The sequence below is a fragment of the Bos indicus x Bos taurus genome, chromosome 21 (assembly GCF_003369695.1).
Source record: "Bos indicus x Bos taurus breed Angus x Brahman F1 hybrid chromosome 21, Bos_hybrid_MaternalHap_v2.0, whole genome shotgun sequence".
In the NCBI taxonomy this organism is placed as follows: domain Eukaryota; kingdom Metazoa; phylum Chordata; class Mammalia; order Artiodactyla; family Bovidae; genus Bos; species Bos indicus x Bos taurus.
Genome location: NC_040096.1, coordinates 30,064,382 through 30,089,082, shown reverse-complemented (window position 1 = coordinate 30,089,082; position 24,701 = coordinate 30,064,382). Strand labels below are relative to the sequence as shown.

The 24,701-nt window shown below is 41.4% G+C and overlaps 1 protein-coding gene across 2 annotated transcripts in view; it reads right to left on the bottom strand.

Annotated features, from left to right (window-relative positions):
• The window catches only part of OTUD7A (OTU deubiquitinase 7A), a 403,690-nt gene that overhangs the window by 199,251 nt on the left and 179,738 nt on the right, over positions 1-24,701 (bottom strand). For both annotated transcript variants that reach the window (XM_027521231.1, XM_027521232.1), the window contains exon 2: positions 3,669-3,796. The gene's annotated coding sequence lies outside the window, so the exon portion shown is untranslated. The remainder of the gene's footprint in view (positions 1-3,668; positions 3,797-24,701) is intronic.

Sequence of the window (24,701 nt, the reverse complement as noted above, 5' to 3'; positions counted from 1 at the left end):
AAGCAGGAAAAGGGAGCAGAAGAGAGGGACTCAGGGTCCTGGCCCAGGGTTGCCGGGGAGGGCCCCTGCGAGGCCCAGGGCCTGCCAACCTCGGGGACGGGGCTTCTCCAAGAGGGGCTTCTCTGAGCCTTCAAGATGCCTCAAGGCCATCCTTAAGCATGCTGGTTTGGAGCACACCTCTCAAAACTAGGTAACTCAGGTTTTCAAGGGGGCAGAAATTCCTCATGGTGCATACTAGGAAATGAAAAAAAAAAAAAAGGCCGTCCTGATATTTCTACCCACATGTTCAAATGAAACTCAAGTAATCAACAAAGATTTCCAGTATAGCACAGGGAACTATATTCAATATCTTGTAATAACCTATAATGAAAGGGAATGTAAAAAAATATATATATGTATAAATGAATCATTGTTCTGTACACCTGAAACTAACACAGTATTGTAAATAAATCAATATGTATCAAAAAACAAACAAACCCAAGTGCTCTCTTCTGTGTCTCTGCAGAAGCAGAGATCCCATTTTCAACTTGGCTCCACCCATCCCATCAAGTTGATGTCAGACCTACAACCTAGTTCTTTCCCCAGGGAACTCATCCCAAAGGCACACAGAGACAGGCAGAGGGTCCCCAGCTCATAAACTGCTAAGAAGGAGGAAACCAGAAGGAGGAGGTGGGAAACTTCAGGGGAACTTTGGGTTGGGGATGCCAGCTGGGCTGGCTATCGCCCCAGAAAGCAGGAGAACAGGGGACACCACAGAGCTATCCTGCAAGCTCTGTCTGACAAGCAGGAAGCACACTGGCTGCAGCCACAGGCATCCTTTATCACACCAGCCCTCATCTGCTTTTAAGAATCGCAGGGAAGTTTGCCAAGGGGGAGGCTGGAGTTAGCACATGCAAGCTTTTATAAACAACAAGGTCCTACTTTATAGCACAGAAAAATATATTCAATATCTTATGATACACTGTAATGGAACAGAATATAAAAAAGAATGCATATACATGTATAACTGAGTCACTTTGCTGTACAGCAGTAATTAACACAACATTGTAAATCAACTACACTTCAATAGAAAAAAAGAAAGCACTGTGGGGAAGAAAATGAGACACGTAAAATGTACAGAGGAAGTGTTTTGAAGATAATCTAGTAGCTACAAGTACTCTCCAGAAGCAATCTAATCCATGTCCACATGTAGCTTGTAAATCACATGTATATTCACAATACTATTCCTTGGTAAAATTTCTAAAACATTCTTAAGGAAGATTCCTCAGCCAGAAAATAAAACCATAGGGACTGAATAAAACCACAGTGACTAAATCGAAACAGAAAGAAATTTAATAACCTTCAGACAAGAAGTCCAATTAGTTATCTGTGACTGAAAGGCAGACAGAGAGCAGGCCAGGGAGGTCCAGGCCTGCAGCAGGGTGGAAGGGAGTGTGACTGTGAGAGTGAGGAGTAACCAGAACAGGGGGTGGAGTCACCTCATGGGGACACTGTTTGCTGGTGGATGCTTCCTGCCATGAGTTTGCTTCTCTACGCAACCTTCTAAGTGTAGGGACTTACGATTATGAGCACTCAGACTAGAGCTCTGCCCTGTCATTAACGTTCATCAGCCTTTTGGCCAAAGGTCTGAATCAGCTTTCATGGGTTACAAACGAACTCAGGGTTGGAGCAGCACTCACTGGGCACTCAACCATCCTTCCTGCCTCTGTAATCATACTCAGTGAGTGCCACCCATGGCTCCAGCCCCAATGGACACCTCTCGCAGGACTTACTCCTGTCTCCAGTGTTAAACACTAGGGCACTGAGGGTTGTGAAGTGAAGCATTTACCCAGGTCGTCTGGTCAGCATGTGACAGAGACAAGGGGCACACCTATACAGTTTGATTTCAGAGTCCTTCTCTTGACTAGCCAGATACTCCCTTGTGTGATATCACAGATGTGGAAAAAGTGAAAAAGGGGGGACTATGTTACAGGGAAGGAAGTCTGACGCGCAGATTGAATGATTGGTGAAAAATCATAATACGACCAGCAATGGGTGCTAAATCACTGGTGAAAATTATCTGGGAAAGAGAATATTCCTATGATCTCAAACCTCACCCCACAGATTACTTACTAATTAGAAGAAATAAATAAGGTAACATCATAAAGGAGAGCTCTGGCAGAAATCACCTTGGCCAGCTGAACTTGTCACTACCAATACTAGGTCATGATGATGTAAATGCGAGGCAAATACACGAGATGTCTACCTGCAGCTAAGGATGAAGAACAGTCAGACAACTCCTGCGAGATACCCTACAAAACGAAAGGCTTAGATTCTTTTTTTCTTTTTTTTGCTCAGATTCTTTACAAATATGTGAACATTGCAAAAGACAAAAACAAAAACAGAGCTGTCCCTAGGACAGCAAGATTAAACCAGTCAATCCTAAAGGAAATCAACCATGAATATTCACTTGGGGGGGCTGATGCTGAAGCTAAAGTTCCAATACTTTGGCCATCTGATATGAAGAGCCTACTCAAGGGAAAAGACTCAAGATGTTTGGAAAGACTGAAGGCAGGAGAAGGGGGCGACAGAGGATGAGATGGTTGGATGGCATCACCGACAATAGGTATGAGTTTGAGCAAACTTCGAGAGATGGTGAAGGACAGGGAAGCCTGGCGTGTTGCAGTCCATGGGGTCGCAAAGAGTTGGGCACAACTTAGTGACTAACAACAAAGAGATATAACTGATTCAGTGAATGACATTTAACTGAATACTAAATAAGGGAAGACAGTTATAAAGGATATTTGGGGGGCAACCAGGGGTATTTGAATTGGAACTATATATCGGAAAACATTGCTTTATCAGTGTTGAATTCCATGGTGATAATGGTATTATAGGACAGTTTTGAAGAAGACAGCCTATGAATTTAAGAGATATATGCAAAGTATGTCATGATGTCTGCAACTTATGTACAAATGATTCAGAGAAAAAACTGAACACGCATCCATAACACACACACATCCATCTTCACAATCTCTCCGTGTATGTATGTATCTGAGTGTGTACTTGGGTAAACATCTAGTAAATCTGAGTGAAGAACACGGGTGTTCATTGCCCCCTTTTTCCATTTTCCTAAGAGTTTGGAGTTTATCAAAAGGAAAAGGAGGCAAAAAAGTAAATGAAGAGATTTGTTTGAAGAGTCATAAGGTAAAAGAATTGCTACTCTAATATCAACTAGATAAAAATTCTATTTCTGGACAAGCACTAAGAAAAACATTAAAAATAAAAGCAATTAATATGTTAATATGAGACTTTAGTCTTTTGCTTAAGTTATTCTTCTAATATTTTAAAAATCAATCATGATAACTACAGATGGCAACAGAGTGGCTTAATAAATTCTGCACTAGTATAAATCAAATTACCTCCTGGTTATTCACTACAGCCACGTTCTTTAGAAGGGTGATGTTTACTATTCTAAACACAAATCTTAATGCAACATGAAATGCATTTTATAATTTCCTCTCAATGGACTTCAGCAGATAAATTAATGCACTCTCATTCCCTGGCTTTAAACCTGATTTTCAGGTCATCTGTTCCCAGGACCACAATAAGCTCTCCTGTTGGAAATGTTGATTGCACTTGCCCCACCCCAGCATAGTCATGACAGACCCCATGAACATGGAACTCACTTTTCAGACACTGCAGTTCACTGGAGGTGGGTGGCAGTCAGGCACCCGGGGCAACGCGGCACTGCCTCTGCTGGAAATGGGCCATTGTTGTCCCAGTGGATGGCGTGAGACCACAGCCCCTGAGAACTCTGGAAAAGACAATAATGAAAGAAAACATTTACATCTCATTAGAAGTAAGAATTTAAAACTTTTTTATATTTCAAATTTTAAAATGATTTAAAATATTTGGTATGGTATGAACTTGAAATGGTCTTTAAAGATTGTTTAAATAAGCTTTATTGACAAATAGGTTACATATAATAAAATACATGCATTTTAAGTACATGAAAGCATGAAAGTGAAAGTCATTCAGTCGTGTCTGACTCTTTGTGACTGTAAGTCCATGGAGTTCTCCAGGCCAGAATACTGGAGTGAGTAGCCCTTTCCTTCTCCAGGAGATCTTTCCAACCCAGGGATCGAACCTAGGTCTCCTGCATTGCAGGCGGATTCTTTACCAGCTGAGCCACAAGGGGGTCTCCTGCATTACAGGTGGACCAACTGAGCTATCTTTTTCAACTGAGCTATCAGGGAAGCCCTTTAAGGAAATAGATTTCAACAAAATGTATACACCTGTGTAACCACCACTGTAATCAAGATACAGAGTTTGACCTTGAAATGGTCTTGACAGTGAACTCCATGCCCCTGCATCTCCCTGCCTCACACATCATCCCACCTTTTAATTTTTAAATAAATGAAGGCATTGAGAGTTAGGTCAGGATAAAAGGAAAAGTCTTCTAAGTGAGTGTCAACTCAAGGAAGTGACTGTGAGGTCAGAGTCATGAGAAGTTCATGGGCTATGCTGATGCTCCAGGATAGGTGCACAGAGAGGCTCACAGACAGAAGCTGAACTTCTGACATCCCATGAGAACCTCAGGTGGCACAGACCACAGGGAATCACAAAGTTAGAAAGCTGTTCATCATCATCCTTGCCAGGGTATGGTGTGGTCCTCAGGAAATTCAAGAGGTCAGGCTGATGACCACTCCTTGTTCCTGGTGGGGTGTACCAGGCCAGGAGGTCAGACTGTCACCAATAGGATCTTGAGTCAGGAGGGTTCCTGTGGACCAACCTTAGTCCAGGTGAGTGCAGGGTGCATCCCAGCAGTGGGGGGGTGGGGTGGGCAAATATCACGAGTAGTATGTTGACTCCTGAAATCTACTTGCTTATCTGTGATGTGGGCTTTTCTTGCAGGCATCAGACCTCCAGGATGCTCATAAGCTAGGAGGGCCATGACTGCACAGGTGAGGGGAAGGAGCTGGGTCACGCCCTATACATAGTACCAGGACCCCGCTCTCCTCCATGTTAACACACAGGTTCTGGGTGAAGTCTGAGGACCTCTCCTGCATCCAGAGACTGCCTCTCAGGGGGTGCACCCACAGCCTGGGGATGGCCAGTCTGGTCCCTGTAGATCCTGAGCGCCCTGGGGCTCCAGAACCCAGGCTGGTTTCCCCTTTGACCTCTTACATCCACATAGGTAAATCACATATCCTCATAAACCTAACTGAATTTTTAAATAGACATGCAGTTCAGTTCAGTTCAGTCGCTCAGTCATGTCCAACTCCTTGTGACCCCATGAATCACAGCAGGCCAGGTCTCCCTGTGCATCACCAATTCCCGGAGTTCACTCAGACTCACATCCATCGAGTCAGCGATGCCATCCAGCCATCTCATCCTCTGTCGTCTCCTTCTCCTCCTGCCCCCAATCCCTCCCAGCATCAGAGTCTTTGCCAATGAGTCAACTCTTCGCATGAGGTGGCCAAAGTACTGGAGTTTCAGCTTTAGCTCATTCCTTCCAAAGAAATCCCAGGGCTGATCTTCAGAATGGACTGGTTGGATCTCCTTGCAGTCCAAGGGACTCTCAAGAGTCTTCTCCAACACCACAGTTCAAAAGCATCAATTCTTCGGCGCTCAGCTTTCTTCACAGTCCAACTCTCACATCCATACATGACCACAGGAAAAACCACAGCCTTGACTAGACGGACCTTTGTTGGCAAAGTAATGTCTCTGCTTTTGAATATGCTATCTAGGTTGATCATAACTTTCCTTCCAAGGAATAAGCGTCTTTTAATTTCATGGCTGCAGTCACCATCTGCAGTGATTTTAGAGCCCAGAAAAATAAAGTCTGACACTATTTCCCCATCTATTTCCCATGAAGTGATGGGACCGGATGCCATGATCTTCGTTTTCTGAATGTTGAGCTTTAAGCCAACTTTTTCACTCTCCTCTTTCACTTTCATCAAGAGGCTTTTTAGTTCTTCTTTACTTTCTGCCGTAAGGGTGGTATCATCTGCATATCTGAGGTTATTGATATTTCTCCCGGCAATCTTGATTCCAGCTTGTGCTTCTTCCAGTCCAGCGTTTCTCATGATGTACTCTGCATATAATTTAAATAAGCAGGGTGACAATATACAGCCTTGACATACTCCTTTTCCTATTTGGAACCAGTCTGTTGTTCCATGTCCAGTTCTAACTCTTGCTTCCTGACCTGCATACAGATTTCTCAAGAGGCAGATCAGGTGGTCTGGTATTCCCATCTCTTGAAGAATTTTCCACAGTTTATTGTGATCCACACAGTCAAAGGCTTTGGCATAGTCAATAAAGCAGAAATAGATGTTTTTCTGGAACTCTCTTGCTTTCTCCATGATCCAGCGGATGTTGGCAATTTGATCTCTGATTCCTCTGCCTTTTCTAAAACCAGCTTGAACATCAGGAAGTTCACGGTTCACGTATTGCTGAAGCCTGGCTTGGAGAATTTTGAGCATTACTTTACTAGCATGTGAGATGAGTGCAATTGTGTGGTAGTTTGAGCATTCTTTGGCATTGCCTTTCTTTGGGATTGGAATGAAAACTGACCTTTTCCAGTCCTGTGGCCACTGCTGAGTTTTCCAAATTTGCTGGCATATTGAGTGCAGCACTTTCACAGCATCATCTTTCAGGATTTGAAATAGCTCAACTGGAATTCCATCACCTCCACTAGCTTTGTTTGTAGCGATGCTTTCTAAGGCCCACTTGACTTCACATTCCAGGATGTCTGGCTCTAGGTCAGTGATCACATCATCGTGATTATCTAGGTCATGAAGATCTTTTTTGTACAGTTCTTCTGTGTATTCTTGCCACCTCTTCTTAATATCTTCTGCTTCTGTTAGGTTCATACCATTTCTGTCCTTTATCGAGCCCATCTTTGCATGAAATGTTCCCTTGGTATCTCTAATTTTCTTGAAGAGATTGGAAGACACTAAAACTAAATGCAAAAGAATGAGAATCCATAGCCAAATCAATTTTGATAAGAACAAAGTTCTCACACTATTGGGAAAACTTGGATATCCACATACAAAAAAACAAAGCCGGACCCTTACCTTACACCATACCTTAAAGCATTAGTCGCTCAGTCATGTCTGACTCTTGGCAACCCCACAGACTGTAGCCCACCAGGCTACTCTGTCCATGGAATTCTCCCGGCAAGAATACTGGAGTGAGTTGCCATGCCCTTCTCCAAATACCTCAAAGTGACTTCAAAATGGATCAAAAACCTGTATTTAAGGGCTAAAAGTATACTTTTAGAGGAAAATCTTCATGATCTTGGATTTGGCAATGATAACTTGGATATGTTACAAATAGCACAAGCAACAAAAAAAATTAAACTTCATTAAAACTTCTGCACATCAAATGACACAGAATGAAAAGGCAACCTATGGGATGGGAGAAAATATTTGCTAACCATATAGCTGATAAGTGATTGATTAATATCCAGAATATATAAAGAACACCTACAACTCAAGAGAAAACCCAAAGAGTTCAGTTTAAAAATAAAGAACTTTAATACCCATTTGTTCAAATAAGATATACAAATGGCCAATAATCACATGAAAAGGTACTTGATATCAGTAATCAGTAGAAAAATGCAAACCAAAACCACAGTGAGATACCATTTCATAGCCATTAGGAGGGAAAAAAAACAAACAAGAAAATTGGAACCCTTTTGCATTGTTGGTGGGAATGTAAAATGGTACAGCTTCTATAGAAAACTTCTATATAAAACTCTGTAATCAAGATGAGGAACCACAAAAAATTAAACGAAGAATTACCATATGATACAGCAATTTTACTTCTGGGTAGAGCTGAGATTTGAACAGACATTTGTACAGTCTTGTTGATCAGAATTATTCACAATAGCCAAAAGGTGGAAGTAAGTCAAGTTCCCATCAATGAATGAACAGATTAAAAAAAATAAGGTCTAGCCAAATAATGAAGTATGATTCAGTCTTAAAAAAGGAATGAAATTAATTTAAGTGATATCATATGATATTTACCTTTCTCTGTCAGACAATCTCTAGGTCCATTCATGTTGCTGCAAATGGCATTATTGCATTTCTTATATGGGTGAGTAATCCTCCATTGTATACATGAACCACATTTCCTTTATCCATTCCTCTGTTGACAGACATTAGTTTGCTTCCACGTTCTGGCTATTGTAAATAGTGCTGCAGTGAACCCTGGGATGTGTGTATCTTTTTGAATTGTGTTTTTCTCTGAATATATGCCCAAGACTGGGATTTGCTGGATCATATGGTAGCTCTATTTTTAGTTTTTTTTTTTTAATTGGATGATAATTGCTTATAATATTGTGATGGTTTCTGCCTATGTCACCATGAATCAGCCACAGATATACATATGTCCCCTTCCTCTTGAACCTCCTTCCCCATCCCACCCCTCTAGGTTGTCACAGAGGCTTTGGGTTCCCTGAATCATACAGCAAATTCCCACTGGCCATCTATTTTACATATGGTAATATATATGTTTCAATGCTACTCTGTCAAATCATCCCACTCTCTCCTTCCCACACTGTGTCCAAAAGTCTGTCCTTTATGTCTCCATCTCTTTTGCTGCCCTGCAAATAGGATTATCAGTACCATCTTTCTAGATTCCATATATATATATATACGTTAATATATTAATACAATATTTGTCTTTCTGACTTACATCACTCTGTATAATAGGTTCTAGGTTCATCCACCTCATTAGAATTGATTCAAATATGTTTCCTTTTTATAGCTGAGTAATGTACCAAAACTTCTTTATCCATTCATCTGTCAATAGACATCTACGTTGCTTTTATGTCCTGGCTTTTGTAAACAGTGCTGCAGTGAACACCGGGGTACATGTGTCTTTTTCAATTATGGTTTCCTCAGGATATATGCCCAGTAGTGGGATTTCTGGGCCATATGGTAGTTTTATGGGGCTTTCCAGGTAGCACTAGTGGTAAACAACCTGCCTGCCAATGCAGGAGACATAAGATATGTGAGTTCGATTTCTGGGTTGGGAAGATGTCCTGGAGGAGGGCATGGCAACCCACTCCAGTATTCTTGCCTGGAGAATCCCATGGACTGAGGAGCCTGGTGGGCTACAGTCCATAGAGTCGCAAGGAGTCAGACATGATTGAAACAACTTAGCATGCACGCATGCATGGTAGTTTTATTCCTAGTTTTTAAAGGAACCTTTATACTATTCTCCATAATGGCTATACCAATTTACATTACCATCAACAGTACAAGAGGGTTCCCTTTCCTCCACACCCTCTCCAGCATTTATACTGTTTGTAGATTTGTTGATGGCCATTCTGATCGGTGTGAGATAATACCTGATTGTAGTTTTAATTTGAATTTCTCTAATAATTAGTGATGTTGAGCGTCTTTTCACATGCTTGTTAGTCATTTGTATGTCTTCTTTGGAGAAATGTCTACATCATCCAAGATGCAGAAAACAAACGAGGGGGGAAGGAAGGAGGGATAAATTGGAAGGTCGGGACTGAATGTATACACATTACTACAAATAAAATAGAAACTAATAAGGACCTATTGTATAGCACAGGGAGCTCTACACAGCGCTCTGAAATGGCCTATATGGGAAAATAACCTAAAAGAGCGGATGTATGTATACGTATCACTGACTCACTTGCTGTGCACCTGAAATTGACACAACATTGTAAATCAACTACACTCCAATTAAAAATTTTTTTAAAAAAGGAAGGAAATTCTTACACTCATTACAACATGTATGAACCTTTAGGACATTATAAGTGAAATAAGCTAGTAATTAAAGGACAGGCACTGTATGATTCCACTTACATGAAGTATCCAGAATAGTTGAATTCTTAGGGGCAGAAAGTAGAATGGAAGTTGTTAGGGGCTGGGAGATGAGGAATTGTGTTAGGATTTAATGAATAAAGAGTTATTACAATGAGGGGAAAAGTCCTAGGAAGGGATGGTGGTGATGGTTGAATAACAATGTAAATGTATCTAATACTACTGAATGGACACTTACGGTACATTTATGTTATGCATGAAAGTGTTAGTCACTCAGTCGTTTCTGACTCTTTGTGACCCCACAGACTGTAACCTCCATTCATGGAATTCTCCGGTTAAGAACACTGGAGTGGGTAACCATTCCCTTCTCCAGAGGACCTTCCCGACTCAGCAATCAAACCCGGGTCTCCCACATGGCAGACAGATTCTTTACCATCTGAGCTACCAGGGAAAACCCCATGTTATGTATATTTTCCCACCATAAAATATTTTCAAAATAAACACACAAAAGAATGAGATCAAATTAAAGACTTTTCCACTGGGCACACAGCATTCAAAGAGAAATATGTTTTAAGACAGGAGGTGAAGGGAGTAGAATTTGGAGCCTAGGACTATATGGAAAGACAAATTATCTTTCAAGAAAAAGATGATGTATGTTCACAGACATACAGAGGCTCAGAAGGTTCACTGCCCACAGACTCTTGAAAATATTTAGAGAGAAAATACTCAAATAAAAAGAAAAATAAATCCAATGGGAAAAGGTAAGACACAAGAAATAATTATTAGTTAAAAGAAACGATAATATAGTATTTACTTGGATTATTAATCAACTGATTGCTATTAAAACTAAAGGTTAAAAATAAAAGGGCAAAATGAGTTATCTTAGTCCAAGATTAAAAAAGGAAATCCTAAATTAATATTAATTGTCAACAAAATAAGTTCACTGTGTAAACCTTATAAATTCACCACGTTATAAACTAAAGAGGAAAATCATATGACCATTTCAAAAGATATACACTGATATAATTCAACATCCATTCATGATAAAAGAATCTCTGTAGCAAAGTAGAAATAGACGCTCTTTAACCTGATATAGGATATCTTCTAAAAGATGACAGGAAATATTACACTTCGTGGTGAAATGTTGTATAATGTTGAATGCCCTTCCTTTAAGATCATGAATAAGATAAGGTCACACAATCACCACTGGTGCTCTGCTGTGCTTAGTCGCTCAGTCGTGTCCGACTCTTTGCGACCCCGTGGACTGCAGCCCGCCAGGCTCCTCTGGCCATGGGGACTCTCCAGGCAGGGATGCGGAGTGGATTGCCATGCTTTCCTCCAGGGGATCTTCCCAACCCAGGGATTGAGCCCAGGTCTCCCACATTGCAGGCGGATTCTTTACCATCTGAGTCACTAGCAAAGCCCAATACTAGAGTGGGCAGCCTATCCCTTCTCTAGGGGATCTTTCTGACCCAGGAATCCAACTGGCATTTCCTGCATTACAGGTGGATTCTTTGCCAGCTGAGCTAACAGGGAAGCACACTGTCACCACTGTAGGTCACCAATCTCCTGGCAGTCTTAGCCAGAGCACTAAGGACGCATAAATAAGTTAATTAAAGTGAAAGGCATGAGAAGTTTAAAAGGAGAAACCTGCATTAATTCGTGGAAAATATGGCTTAATACATAGAACATAATCTTGCTGATAAATTATTAGAATAAAAGCTTTCAGATATAAAATGAATATACAAAATCAATTCTATGTGTATGAACCAGAAAGATTTAGAAAACCAAGTAAAAAATGCGATATACAATAGCATCAATGTGAAATATACAGGAATGAATCTAACAAAAAGTGTACAGAAACCTCATGGAGATAAAATAGGTCTGAATAAGTGGAGATATAGATGTGGAGACATTACACTTCTAAAGGTTCACACACATGGCCTTTAAGATAATTGCATTTAATATCTTAAAGGACATGTGTGTGTTGGGTGGAGGGGTGTGATGTGTACATGTGTACAACTGGCAAATTAATTCCAAAGTGTATTTAGAAGCCTAAAGTTCAATGCACACTGAAGATAAAGGATGAGGTGGAGAAAGGCCCTGTGGGGTAACCAGACTCATCACAAAATGACAGAAATGAAGACACTCTGTCATTACAGTACAGGGATAGACACGTAGGGAAGTGGCCCAGAATAGAAAACCTTAAAAAAGGATCACACACATATATATATATATATGGACATTTGATACATGACAGATGATTTTCCAGAGCAGTTGGAAAAGAACAGACTTTGCACTATACAATGCTAACACAAGTGATCATGCAAATTGAAATAATGAAATTGGACCCCATCATGCCAAGAATAAATTTCTAAATTAAGGCTAAACTATACAAATTCTAGAAGAGAATATGGGAAATTTCTTATGACTCTGAAGTAAGGAAGAATTTAAGACAAAACAAGAGCATAAATATGGCTAAAATAAATTATAAACTGCTTTGCATAAAAGTATTAAAACTGTTAAGAAAATGAGTGGACAGACCACATGATGTGAGGAGATACTTACCAGACACATCACTGATTAAGAAATGGTACTCAGACAATTTAAAGTACTCCTAAGATTTACTAAAAAAAAAAAAAAGAAAGAAAGAAAATCCAAACAAAAAAATGGGCCATTGAAATAAGCAGAAATTTTGTAGAAATTGTGCAGAAATGTAAGAACAAAAAAGTAATAGACATAGAAAAAATTCATGTCAGAAAGAAATTCTGACCATCTATTTTTATGAAAATAAATGGAAAATAAGATCACAAAGAGAAAATATTTTATACCAGCCAGAGTGGCAAAACAATTTAAAGGAACAAAGCCATATATGGACAAGGATATAGAGAAAATCCTATAGAATCTTCTTTGGATGCTGGTCAATGGCAAATGCAGTGCAGCTGTTTGGGAACACTGCATGTCCTGACCTAGACGAAAGGCACCAGCATCCCGGGAACTCTCCCACATCCTTTGGGCCTCACACGCATGCACCTGAGAGCACACTCAAGCTCATCAACTGCAGAATGGAATCCAAATTTCAGGCAAAGTGAGTGCATGATGGCTACAGACATCAACATGGCTGGACAGATAAACTATACTAAGGGAAAGAATCAAGCCACAGGAGAATGCACACAATCCACTTATATAAAGTGCAAATAGCAGGCCGATCCAGGCAGTTTAGCTTGGGAATGAAATGGTCCTGGACTTAGGATGGTTCTACAATACTCACTCAGCTTTAGGGTGGTGTGACATTTATGTCCATTCAGTAGAAACTGTACTTTAAAAACTTAAAAATTTTTATTTTATACTGAAGTACAGTTGATTAACAATGCTATGTTAGTTTTAGGTGTACAGCAGAATGATTCAGTCATGCATATATATGTATTTATTCTTTTCTAAATTGCTTTCCCATTTAGCTTATTATAGAGTGTTGAGCAGAGTTCCCTGTGCTATACAGTAGGTCCTTATTGGTAATCTATTTTAAATATACCAGGGTACACCTATCAATCCCAAACTCCCAATCAGTCTCTCCCCCGCCCCCTCGTCATCGCCCCCCGCCACCCCCAGCTCCCAGTAATCGTAGATTTAGTAAGCTTGTTCTCTAAGTCTGTGAGTCTGTTTCTGCTTTGTAAATAAATTTTTATCTTTTTTCAAGATTCCTGATATAAGCAATATCATATTTGTATTTCTCTGTCTGACTTACTTCACCTAGTATTATAAATCTGCAGGTCTATCCATGTTGCTGCAAATGGCATTATTTTATTCTTTTTTATGACTAAGTAATATTTGATTGTATATATGTTGCACATCTTCTTTATCCACTCTTCTGTCCATGGACACTTATGTAGTTTCTATGTTTCAGCTATTGTAAACCACACTGCAATGAACACTGGGGTATATGGATCCTTTCGAACCGTGTTTTTATCCAGAATATGCACAGGAGCAGGACTGAAGGATGATATGGTAGCTCTTGAATCTGGATCTTTTCCTGGGCGAGTGCTAAACCACATAACCTGTTCTGGAGATGCTGGGCAGTGGCAGTGAGCCACCCCACCATGCGGGTAAACCATCAATACACTGACAACCAGCCTGGACCCAGACATCCATTCTGTTTTTTGCTTCAAGTACAGTATTCAACAGATTACATGAGATAGTCAACATTTCATTATAAAACAGTCTTCGTGCTAGATGATTTTGCCCAACTATAGGCTAATATAAGTGTTTTGAGCAGGTTTGAAGGAAGCTGGACTAAACTATGATGTTTGGTAGGTTTTATGTATTAAATGCATTTTGACTTGGGATATTTTCCATTTACAATGGCTTTATCAGGATGCTGAGAGAGACCTGTGTAAACATGGATGATTCAGGACAGTGGTGACCTCTGCGGGTCGGGGAGTGGGCGCATCCATGAATTCTGGGGTACAACCATGTTCCTCCTGTGTGACCGGTGCACAGCTGTGTAGTTTATTCTTTAAACCATTCACACAGTTTTCAAAGCACTTTTTTTGGTCCACATGTTATTGCTTAAAAAAAAAAAGAAAAAAAAAAGAGAAATATGCAGAGTAAAATATCCTAAAAAGTCCTTATGAAAAAGTCTAATTACAAAGGTATAGAAATCATCCAGGAAACCTATAAAACTCCACTATAAAACAGGAGTTGAACACTGAATAAAGGGAGAATATTTCCTGGACAAGTAGACAATATTGTGATATTAATTCATCTGTAATTAATCTATTAAAACCAGTAAAATCTCAACAAATTTCCAGCAATCTTAAAAAGCCATTTCTAAGATTCCTAGAGAAGGAATGTCAAGGCCAGGTGAAAGAGGGCTAGTTGTACCAAATTTACATTTTACTGACTTGCTTTGGGATGTGAACCTTTTAGTGTACACCACAACTGGTCTGGACAAACAACCAATTTGTTTCTCAATACATTTGGCCCCAAGACTGAAGGGGAAATGACCAGGCACTAAACTGAGTTACAGATGCAGACCCGCTAGTGGACAGTTTTGGGCACAGCTCCAGGAGCCCCAGCACTGGGTCCTGGAGCCCACAGGAGCCGGTGCCAGGCGTGGAGGCGGGAGGGCAGGGACCCACAGAAGCAGGACTACATGGGGCTGATGAATTCTGCTCTCAAGCCAGGGAGACCAGAAAGAGGTGACTTTGCCTGTGGTGTTGGGGGAGGTAAAAAGTCTCCAACAGTAATATTTCAGAATCAGGAATTCAAACTATTATATATGGAATGGATAAACAACAAGGTCCTACTTATAGCACCGGGAACTATATTCAATATCCTGTGATAAACTGTAATGGAAAAGAAATATATATATATATATATATATATATGTATAACTCAATCACTCCGCTATACAGTAGAACATAATGTAATACAACATTGTAAATCAACTATAATACTTCAATAAAAGAAATTAAAAATATTTTCATTATCAGGGGATGTTTCTCTTCCAGATTCATCGCCCACTTCATGTTAGTGGATGCCACAGAAACTCTAGCAAAGGTAATAATGATCATGATTTTTCACTGCAGCTCCTATTTACTGAGCACATACTACACACAATGTAATAGGCTGAATGTGTCACAGGATTTCCTTTAATCCCACAAGAACACTGAAAGGGAGGTCTCTCGTCCTGGCTCAAATGTCTATTCTTCATGAAACTTCTCTTCCTTTAATCCCACAAGAACACTGAAAGGGAGGTCTCTTGTCCCGGCTCAAATGTCTATTTTTCATGAAACTTCTCTTCCTTTAATCCCACAAGAACACTGAAAGGGAGGTCTCCCGTCCCGACTCAAATGTCTATTCTTCATGAAACTTCTCTGAGCCTCCCAACATCTCCCATGCAGGCTCCCAGCCTGTGCTCCTGGGATGCCTAGCTCACTTGTAAAAATACAGGGTTCTCCTCCACACATAACCTTCACACACTGGCTTTATTTCTTAGTCTTTTAAGAGTTTTAAAAGAAAAGTGAATTTCTATGAAATGGGCTTTAAACCACTCAGAACTTTTGTCACTCAGGAAGGCACAAAGTATGGAGACCTCGGTCCTCCTGGGATGCAGTTTTATTTCCAGTTATCAAAGGGAATCAACACTTGCAGCATGTCCTGGCTGAACTTTCAAGACATTTAAATTCAGAATATGTCTGTAACAACTTCTGGAAATAAAAGGGAGATTCTCTTTTTGTACCGGAAGATACTGCAAGCACAAAATATGTCTGCAATAAATTATGTAAAGTTTTGGGAGGCTGAAGTGCTTTTCAGAATCCAAGTTCCTCTAGAGGGAAATGCAAGAAAATTGCAGTGATTTATAAACATGTTTAGATTGAGAATACAGTGAAGGGAGAGAAAGGTTATCAGCCAAAGGGAAGGATGTTGAAGCTTTGCGTGCACTTTAGTTCTGGAAGACATGTTTCTAAAATCAAATAGCCATTTTAGACCCATACTGCTGTCTTGAAAGGCAGGATGTGGCTGGCTTGGACATGGTGATGGTGACACCCTGGAAAGCCATTTCATCTCCATTTCATCTATTACCATGGGTGGCTGGTCCAAAGGTCCAGGTGGAGACTGATGGGGAGGGGCCTCTGAAAATACTCTGGGGACAGAAGGGAGCTCATGGCTGTAAAGTGACATTATTCTAAAGTAAAATATATACGCATACAGAGGGGCTAAAGATGAAAGAAGGCCAGGCATACTCCCAGGCCTGACTGCTGGCAAAAAGCAGGTAAAAATGAATTGTGGTCACCCAGCAGGGTAGCCAGGCTGGCAGGTGCCCAGAGGCTGCCTGGGAGACTCCGGGCCATCCCAGGCAGGTTACCACTCACAGGGGCTCTCTCTGGCCTCCCCTGGGGTGGTTTCTTCCCTCAGACCACCCAGACCCCGCTGCCTCCCACCCTACTTAAGTTTTGCTGTGTTTTTCCATTGGGTTCCCTTCCGCCTATCCCAACGTGTCTCTGCCCTTCACAAGCCAGGGTTCCTTCAAGTTCCTTATCCTGCAAGGAATCTTCGCAGATACCTCAACCAGCAAACTTTCACTGAGCACCTACTTTGTCAGGAGTTGCAGGAGGTGGGGTGCAAGTAAAGCACATTTGTGTTTGCCCTGAAGACCCGCAGTCTTGAAACAGGAGAAGGGCTAGGAGCGCAGGGCCAGCAGGGCAGTTTGCTCCCTGCTGAGCCTCAGAGGCCGGAGAAGAGAGAGGAAATGCTGGGCTTGGAAATTCACCCTGAGCAGTTCCCAGAAGGCGCAGAGAAGTGGCGTTTGTTGAGTGACTGCTCTGTGTACCTGGACCAGGTGTTCGTGACTTCCTCAGGGAATTCTCGTGACTGCAGCTGAGGAGAGTCCTGGGGTAGTGGGAGGACACAGACCTGTCCTTCCAGTGCCATGGAGAGGAATTCTCAGCAGGGTGAGGAATTCTTTGCAGACTGCAGCTGCAAAGATGATGCCCTGCACGTGGAGACTGCAGAAGGATTCGGTGCCTCTTTAGTGTGCAGTGTGTGGGGGGTGGGGAGGTAGGATGGGGGCTTCTCTGTAGCGGGGACAGTGATGAGTGCTCTGAGACCACACACGGTGTTGAGACTGCAGGCAGCACATGAGTAGTGGCGCAGTCCTGGCAAGTCACATGCAGAGTTTGCCACCAACGTGGCATCACCAGGGAGGGAAGGGAGCCCTGGTCTGCTTCCCAGGGTCTGAAATCTCCATGCCCTTCTCTAAGGCAGAATCCAAACCTCAGTAAGGGGGGCTGTGTACCTGCACTGTGGCTGCTGGCTCACCCACCCACACGTCACATGTCCTTGGTACCATCTGGGTGTGGGAGCCATGTGCCTGCTGGGAGAGCTGGCCAGGCAGCTCCACGAGAGGCAGAGAACTCAAGAAGGGGCTAGCCAAGCAGCTCAGCAGGATGGTTCCAACAGAGCTGCTGGCCCAAGGAGTGTCTACCACCTGGAGGACACAGGATACGAGAGGATGATGGAGAGTCGGGGGCAGCAGCCTCTGTGGCCTGGAGGGCTGGATGTCCTAGTGGCTGGGCCAACTCAGAAACCCCGGGGCCAGGCTGCAATCCTGAGAGTGAAGGCAGCAGAGAGCAGGAGGGAAATGAGGGGGGAAGAGGCAGTCTGTCTAGACTCTGGTGAGAGGGGCAGGGGAGGGGCTGGGATTCCATCGCAGCTCAGGGGGGTCTGGGGGGACTGCTCACTCCTCTTCTGGACAGCTCTGATTTCTAAGATTGTACTGAGGTTTCCAGCCCTCCCTACCCTCTATGCCCTCCAGCCCCTGAACATTTCCTCTTCCTGGGTCAGGGAGCAGGACCAGACATCTGGGCCAGGAGGAGGGGTCCCTTTCCCATCTCCTCTCCACTCCCAACCTCTGCTCAGATGGAGGGTATATGAGCAGTGTACTAACTAGGCTCTATGCAAATCAAGAGTTGAGGACCTTGGTTATAGGAGATTCCCAGCATGCAAGCCTCTTCTCTTCAGAGTTCAAAATCACCTCCTGCATCCACAGAGGCCACTGGGTCTGACACCCCTCATTAGGCTGTGGGTCAGTGATAAATGTACTTGTGAAAACACAAGCAATGTTCATAACACAGCACAACCCCACCGGATGTGCTGAGCTCAGGCTATGGGAGTATCTTCGACCAGGGGTGTGAAGTTGACTGGGGTCCAAGTGGCACTAACTGGGCAGTGGACTAGGTCAGGTCAGGGTCAGGTGAACCTGGGAGCTGGGGGAGGCAGATGGCCCAGGTCTGAGCAGACAGGGTTGATCCTTGCCCCTGGAAGAGAAGGTCCACTCATGGGCAGGATGCCAACTCAAGGCGGGCAGGGCAACATCAAAGCATTGCCTGCCATCCACGTCAGCCATGGCAATGAGGCAGGCAGCCCTAGGGAGCAGGAACAGGTGACTGAGGGGCCAAGCAGGGATCCCGACTCAGGGACAGAGCCTGGCCGCAGCCTTGACTTCTTGCTGCTCCAACTCAAGGTGGTTCTGGGGCTTGGAGCCTCCCTGGCCAAGCCAGCCCTCTTGGGGAAGAGCCTGCTGGACCAGGCTGTGCTACCACAGACCATATGCTCCATCCTTAGGTTTCACAATAATCATGTGCTTCTAGAGATAATACGGCCCCCTTAATGACCACTTCTCCTGAACCCAGAAGAGTTAAGTAACCTGCCCAGGGTCACGCAGCAGTATGTCACTTAGAATAAGAATGCAAGTCAAAGCTTTGACACTGTGCCACTTCTTCAGTTGCTCTGAGATGCTAATGATACTTTATTCTGCTTTTTGAAGACCACGGCCAGCTCATTCCCATGTTTTACTGGAGCCCCAGAGGCGTTTTGCCTGCCTGAAAGTCCTTCTGTGATAACCAAGCCCACAGGCCTGTTACTGCTCCTCCAGGGAGGTCTTTGCTTTCTCTCCCAACAACAGCAGCCAAGCCTTCTTCTTTCTTAACCTTTTCATTCTCCACCAGGTATGTTTTTTATTTCAAAATGGTAGAAATTATACCATGACAATTATATCTCTTATTCAAGATGACAAGCCAAGAAACCTTCAGACATGATCTGGCCCACAGGATAGAAAAGCTCACTGCTGTGATTAGTTGGGACCCATTTCTCCCATTCTATTTACTATAGTTTCAGAAATAGGCATAAAGTTATTGTTTAAGAGATGGCTCAGTTTTAACAAATTATTTATTTAAAATTTTTAATTAAAAATTTTTTTTCTATCCTTATGCCAGTATTACATGTTTTGATTAGTGCAGTTTAATAAATCTTGAAACCAAGTAGTACAAGTTCCTAAAGTTGCCCTTCCCTTCAATATTGTTTGGTTATTCTAGGTTTTTGCATTTCCGGGTAAATTTTATTTTATTTATTTATTTATTTTTTATTTTTAAAAGAAAATCCATCCTGAACCCTCCTCCCTCCTCCCTCCCCATACCATCCCTCTGGGTCATCCCAGTGCACCAGTCCCAAGCATCCAGCATTGTGCATTGAACCTGGGCTGGCATCTCGTTTCATACATGACATTTCACATGTTTCAGTGCCATTCTCCCAAATCTTGCCACCCTCTCCCTCTCCCACAGAGTCCATAAGCCTGTTCTATACATCAGTGTCTCTTTTGCTGTCTCGTATACAGGGTTATCGTTACCATCTTTCTAAATTCCATATATATGCATTAGTATACTGTATTGGTGTTTTTCCTTCTGGTTTACTTCACTCTGTATAATAGGCTCGTTTCATCCACCTCATTAGAACTGATTCAAATGTATTCTTTTTAATGGCTGAGTAATATTCCATTGTGTATATGTACCACTGCTTTCTTATCCATTCATCTGCTGATGGACATCTAGGTTGCTTCCATGTCCTGGCTATTATAAACAGTGCTGCGATGAACATTGGGGTACACGTGTCTCTTTCCCTTCTGGTTTCCTCAGTGTGTATGCCCAGCAGTGGGATTGCTGGATCATAAGGCAGTTCTATTTCCAGTTTTTTAAGGAATCTCCACACTGTTCTCCATAGTGGCTGTACTAGTTTGCATTCACCAACAGTGTAAGAGGGTTCCCTTTTCTCCACACCCTCTCCAGCATTTATTATTTGTAGACTTTTGGATGGCAGCCATTCTGACTGGTGTGAAATGGTACCTCATAGTGGTTTTGAAATAGGCATAAAGTTATTGTTTAAGAGATGGCTCAGTTTTAACAAATTATTTATTTAAAAATTTTAATTAAAAATTTTAAAACTTATTTTATTTTTATTGAACAGTTGATTTACAATATTATATTAGTTTCAGGGGTACAACATAGTGATTCAATATTTTTATAGATTATACTCCATTTAAAGTTTTATAAGGTAATGGCTGTATTTCCCATTGCAATACAATATATCCTTGTTGCTTATTTATTTTATACATATTAGTTTGTATATTTCAATCCCCTACCCTTATCTTTGCCGTCTATGGGGTCGCACAGAATCAGACACGACTGAAGCAACTTAGCAGCAGCAGCAGCACAACCCTTATCTTGCCCCTGTCCTCCCCCTCTCCCTACTGCTAAACACTAGTTTGTTCTCTACATTTGTTTCTGTTTTGTTATGTTCACTTTTTGCTTCATTTTTATATTTCGTATTTCATTGAGAACAAGAATATTTGTCTTTCTCTGTCTGACTCGTTTCACTAAGTATAATATCCTTTAGGTCCACCACATTGTTGTAAATGACAAAATTTCATTCTTTTTTATGGTTGAGTAATATTTCATTGTGTGTGTGTGTGTGTGTGTGTGTGTGTGTGTACACCCTTCACATCTTTATCCATTCATCTGTTGATGGGCATTTAGGTTGCTTCCATATTTTGTATTGTAAATGCTGCTAAGAAAGCTGGGGTGCGCATATGTTTTCAAATTACAGCTTTCTTTTTCTTTGGATATATACCCAGGAGCACAATACTGGATCATATGGTAGTTCTATTTTTAGTTTTTTGAGGAACCTCCATACTGTTTTCTATAGTGGCTACACTAACTCATATTCCTACCAACAGTGAAAGGTTCCCTTTTGCTACTTGGTTAAAAAGCTGTTCTTTGCTTCTTTGATTTTATCTTTCAACCTAAATTTACTATTCCACTGTCATCAGTACTGAATTTCACTGGACTGGATTTAGCACACCACAACTCCTGCCCATCAGAAGTCATCTAGACTACTCTTGGTTTTACTTGCCAGCCTAACTAGCATGTTTGCCCACCCGTCCCACAGCATTTATAAAACTGGACAAGAAGGAAAACATGGCCTCACAGCAAACTACTGAAGGACCATTTCTAGGATTAGATAAATGACTAACAGATAGGTGGCTCAGATGGTAAAGCATCTGCCTGCAATGCGGAAGACCTGGGTTCAGTCCCTGGGTTGGGAAGATCCTCTGGAGAAGGAAATGGCAACCCACTCCAGTATTCTTGCCTGGAAAATTCCATGGACAGAGGAGCCTGGTAGGCCATGGAGCTGCAAAGAATCGGACATGACTCAGCAACTTCACTTCAACTTCACTTCACTGGTCATGATGACAATGTTGACAATGATGAATCAAGGTTACATTTTTCCATCATTATCATAGGACTGCCATGAAAAATTTACAAAAGCAGAGAATTATAGCTTGAAGTGACTTTAGAAATAACCTAAAACCCCACACCTTCATTTTACAAATGGAAAGCTTGATCCCAGAGGTAAAGTGACTCATCCATGATTAACAACAGGTGGTTGACAGTTTAGGGATTTGAATCCAAATCTCCTGATTCAAATGCAGTTTATTGTTTGTTGTTTTTGTGTGTTTTTATTTAACTGCTATATTACCATTTCCACAAAACTCTATTCTGAGAGAAAATGAAATAAGAACTTCCACTCGCTTGTAGCAACATCAATTCAAGTTGCCCTCCTTCCTCTGGTCATCTGTTCCAGAACATGACATTACTTGGACATCACTGTCATAATTTTACAGAATCAAATTTTTATTCTTCCTCTTAAAACTCTTAAAAATCCTTTGGGTACTATAAGAGGAAAATCTCCTGGATACATTGCTGATTTCACACATTAATTTCTGCATATCTGTAATCAGAGGTCCTTGTGAGAGTGTACTTCACTTTCTATTTATCCGTAGGTATGGTATAGGAAGAAGGATTACTAATTTTCCTCCTAATTTATACCAAATGATGCTAAAAACTCATTAAGCATTGCTTCCCCACTGGAGTGTGAGAGCACAAGGTTTGGTCTGGCATATGGCACCTAAGTGCCTCACCCTGAGAGCTGGTGCCACCCGCCAGCATGTGTCTTGTGTGTCAAATTTCTATTCAAGAGATTATGGAATGTGCTTTGTACTCTTGAAACATAACTTCAAGGAGTTGTGACTTTTGTTCAAAAACTTAATGTTCTAAATTAAATGAGAGCACATGCATAAAATAGAATATAGAGACACTTAAATTGCATTTTTGAAGTTTTATATGCCATGGGGAAACACCAAAGAAGTAAAAAATAATACGAGAAATTCATATATGGCATCACCTCCCTGATGGCTCAGTGGTAAAGAATCTGCCTGCAATGCAGGAGACACGGGTTCAATAGATACCCTGGAGGAGGAAACGGCAACCCACTCCAGTACTGTTGCCTGAAGAATCCCATGGACAGAGGAGCCTGGCGGCTTACAGTCCATGGGGTCGCAAAGAGTTGGACATGACTGAAGAGACTTAGCAAGACCAAGAATGTAAAAGTGTAGATATAAAAGACCAAAAGAAAATATGCTAAAGTCTTATCATGTAGTCAAATCTTCCAATCCTTTTCTTTATCATTCTGAGATTTCTGTCTGACTTAAGAAGACCTCCCTGGATGGTCTTCTTATACTTGTGTGATTTGACTTTTTATTCAACACTCCAATGTAAAACTCATCTGAAATTTATTCCTTTATAAAGCATATTGTTGCCATCTAGTTCTATTTTTCTCCAACATCACTGATTAGGGCAAAATATTAATTAAATATGCCATCTTTTCCCATTGAGTGAAAATACATCTATGCTTCAATCTGTTTATAAAATCAACTTTTTCAGTGATTTTTTTCCCACTCTGTGCCAATGCTATACTGTTTACCTAGTATAGTTATATAATACTTTTAGTATATGAAACTAGTCTCCTTATAATATTCTTTTCCAAGCATCTCTTGCCAATATTTATGGGTTTGGGCTCAGCTAAAACAAAAAACTTAAGGTACTGATTAAAACTGTATATTACACTTATATATTAACATCAAAAGGACTGATGTCTTCCAATATAGTTTCCCCATCTACACATGCAGTATATATCTCCATCAGTTAGATTTTAAGTTCTTTATTAAAAATTTATACTTCTCATACTTCTTGCCTTTGGTATGCATTCCTACAGCAAGATACAAACACAATACACACAAAGTAAAAAGAGTGGGAGAGATTATTTCCAACACTCAGTTCAAAAAAAGCTAGACTTTCTAATGTACAAACAGCTTATAAGTTGATAAATAAAAATGATCATGATTGTAAATTGGTGCTCACTATGGCAAGCAATATAGATGTTTCTCAAAAAAAAACCCAGAACTATTATATGACCCTGCTAAGCTACTGCAAAGTCACTTCAGTCATGTCTGACTCTGTGCGACCCCATAGACGGCAGCCCACCAGGCTCCCCTGTCCCTGGGATTCTCCAGGCAAGAATACTGGAATGGGTTGCCATTTCCTTCTCCAACGCATGAAAGTGAAAAGTGAAAGTGAAGTCACTCAGTCGTGTCTGACTCTTGGTGACCCCATGGACTGCAGCGTACCAGGCTCCTCCATCCATGGGATTTTCCAGGCAAGAGTACTGGAGTGGGGTGCCATTGCCTTCTCCGATTATATGACCCAGAAAGCCCATTTCTGGGAATATATCCCAAAGAAATGAAAACACTATGCTGAAGAGATAAATGCACCACCATATTCATAGCAACCGGTGTTCAAAGAAAATGTGAGACATGGAAATAACTCAGTGCCCAAAGAAGCTGTGAGTTGTGTATATATGAACGAATACGTGCATACATACATCACCACAATGCATACATGGGATTTTATTAAGCTGTAAAAAATAAGGAAATTCTGCCAATTGGGACAACACAGAAGGACCTTAGGACCTTGAGAGAATCATGCTAAGTGAAGTAACCCAGACCGAAAAAGACAAATACTGTATGATCTCACTTATATGTAGAGTCTAAAAAACAAACAAACAAAAAAGGCAACCAAATTCATAGAAAAAGAGATCAGATTTGTGGTTACTAGAGTTGGGGGTGATGGGTGGGGGAACTGGAGAAAGGTAGTTAGAAGGTACAAACTTCTGGTTACAGGA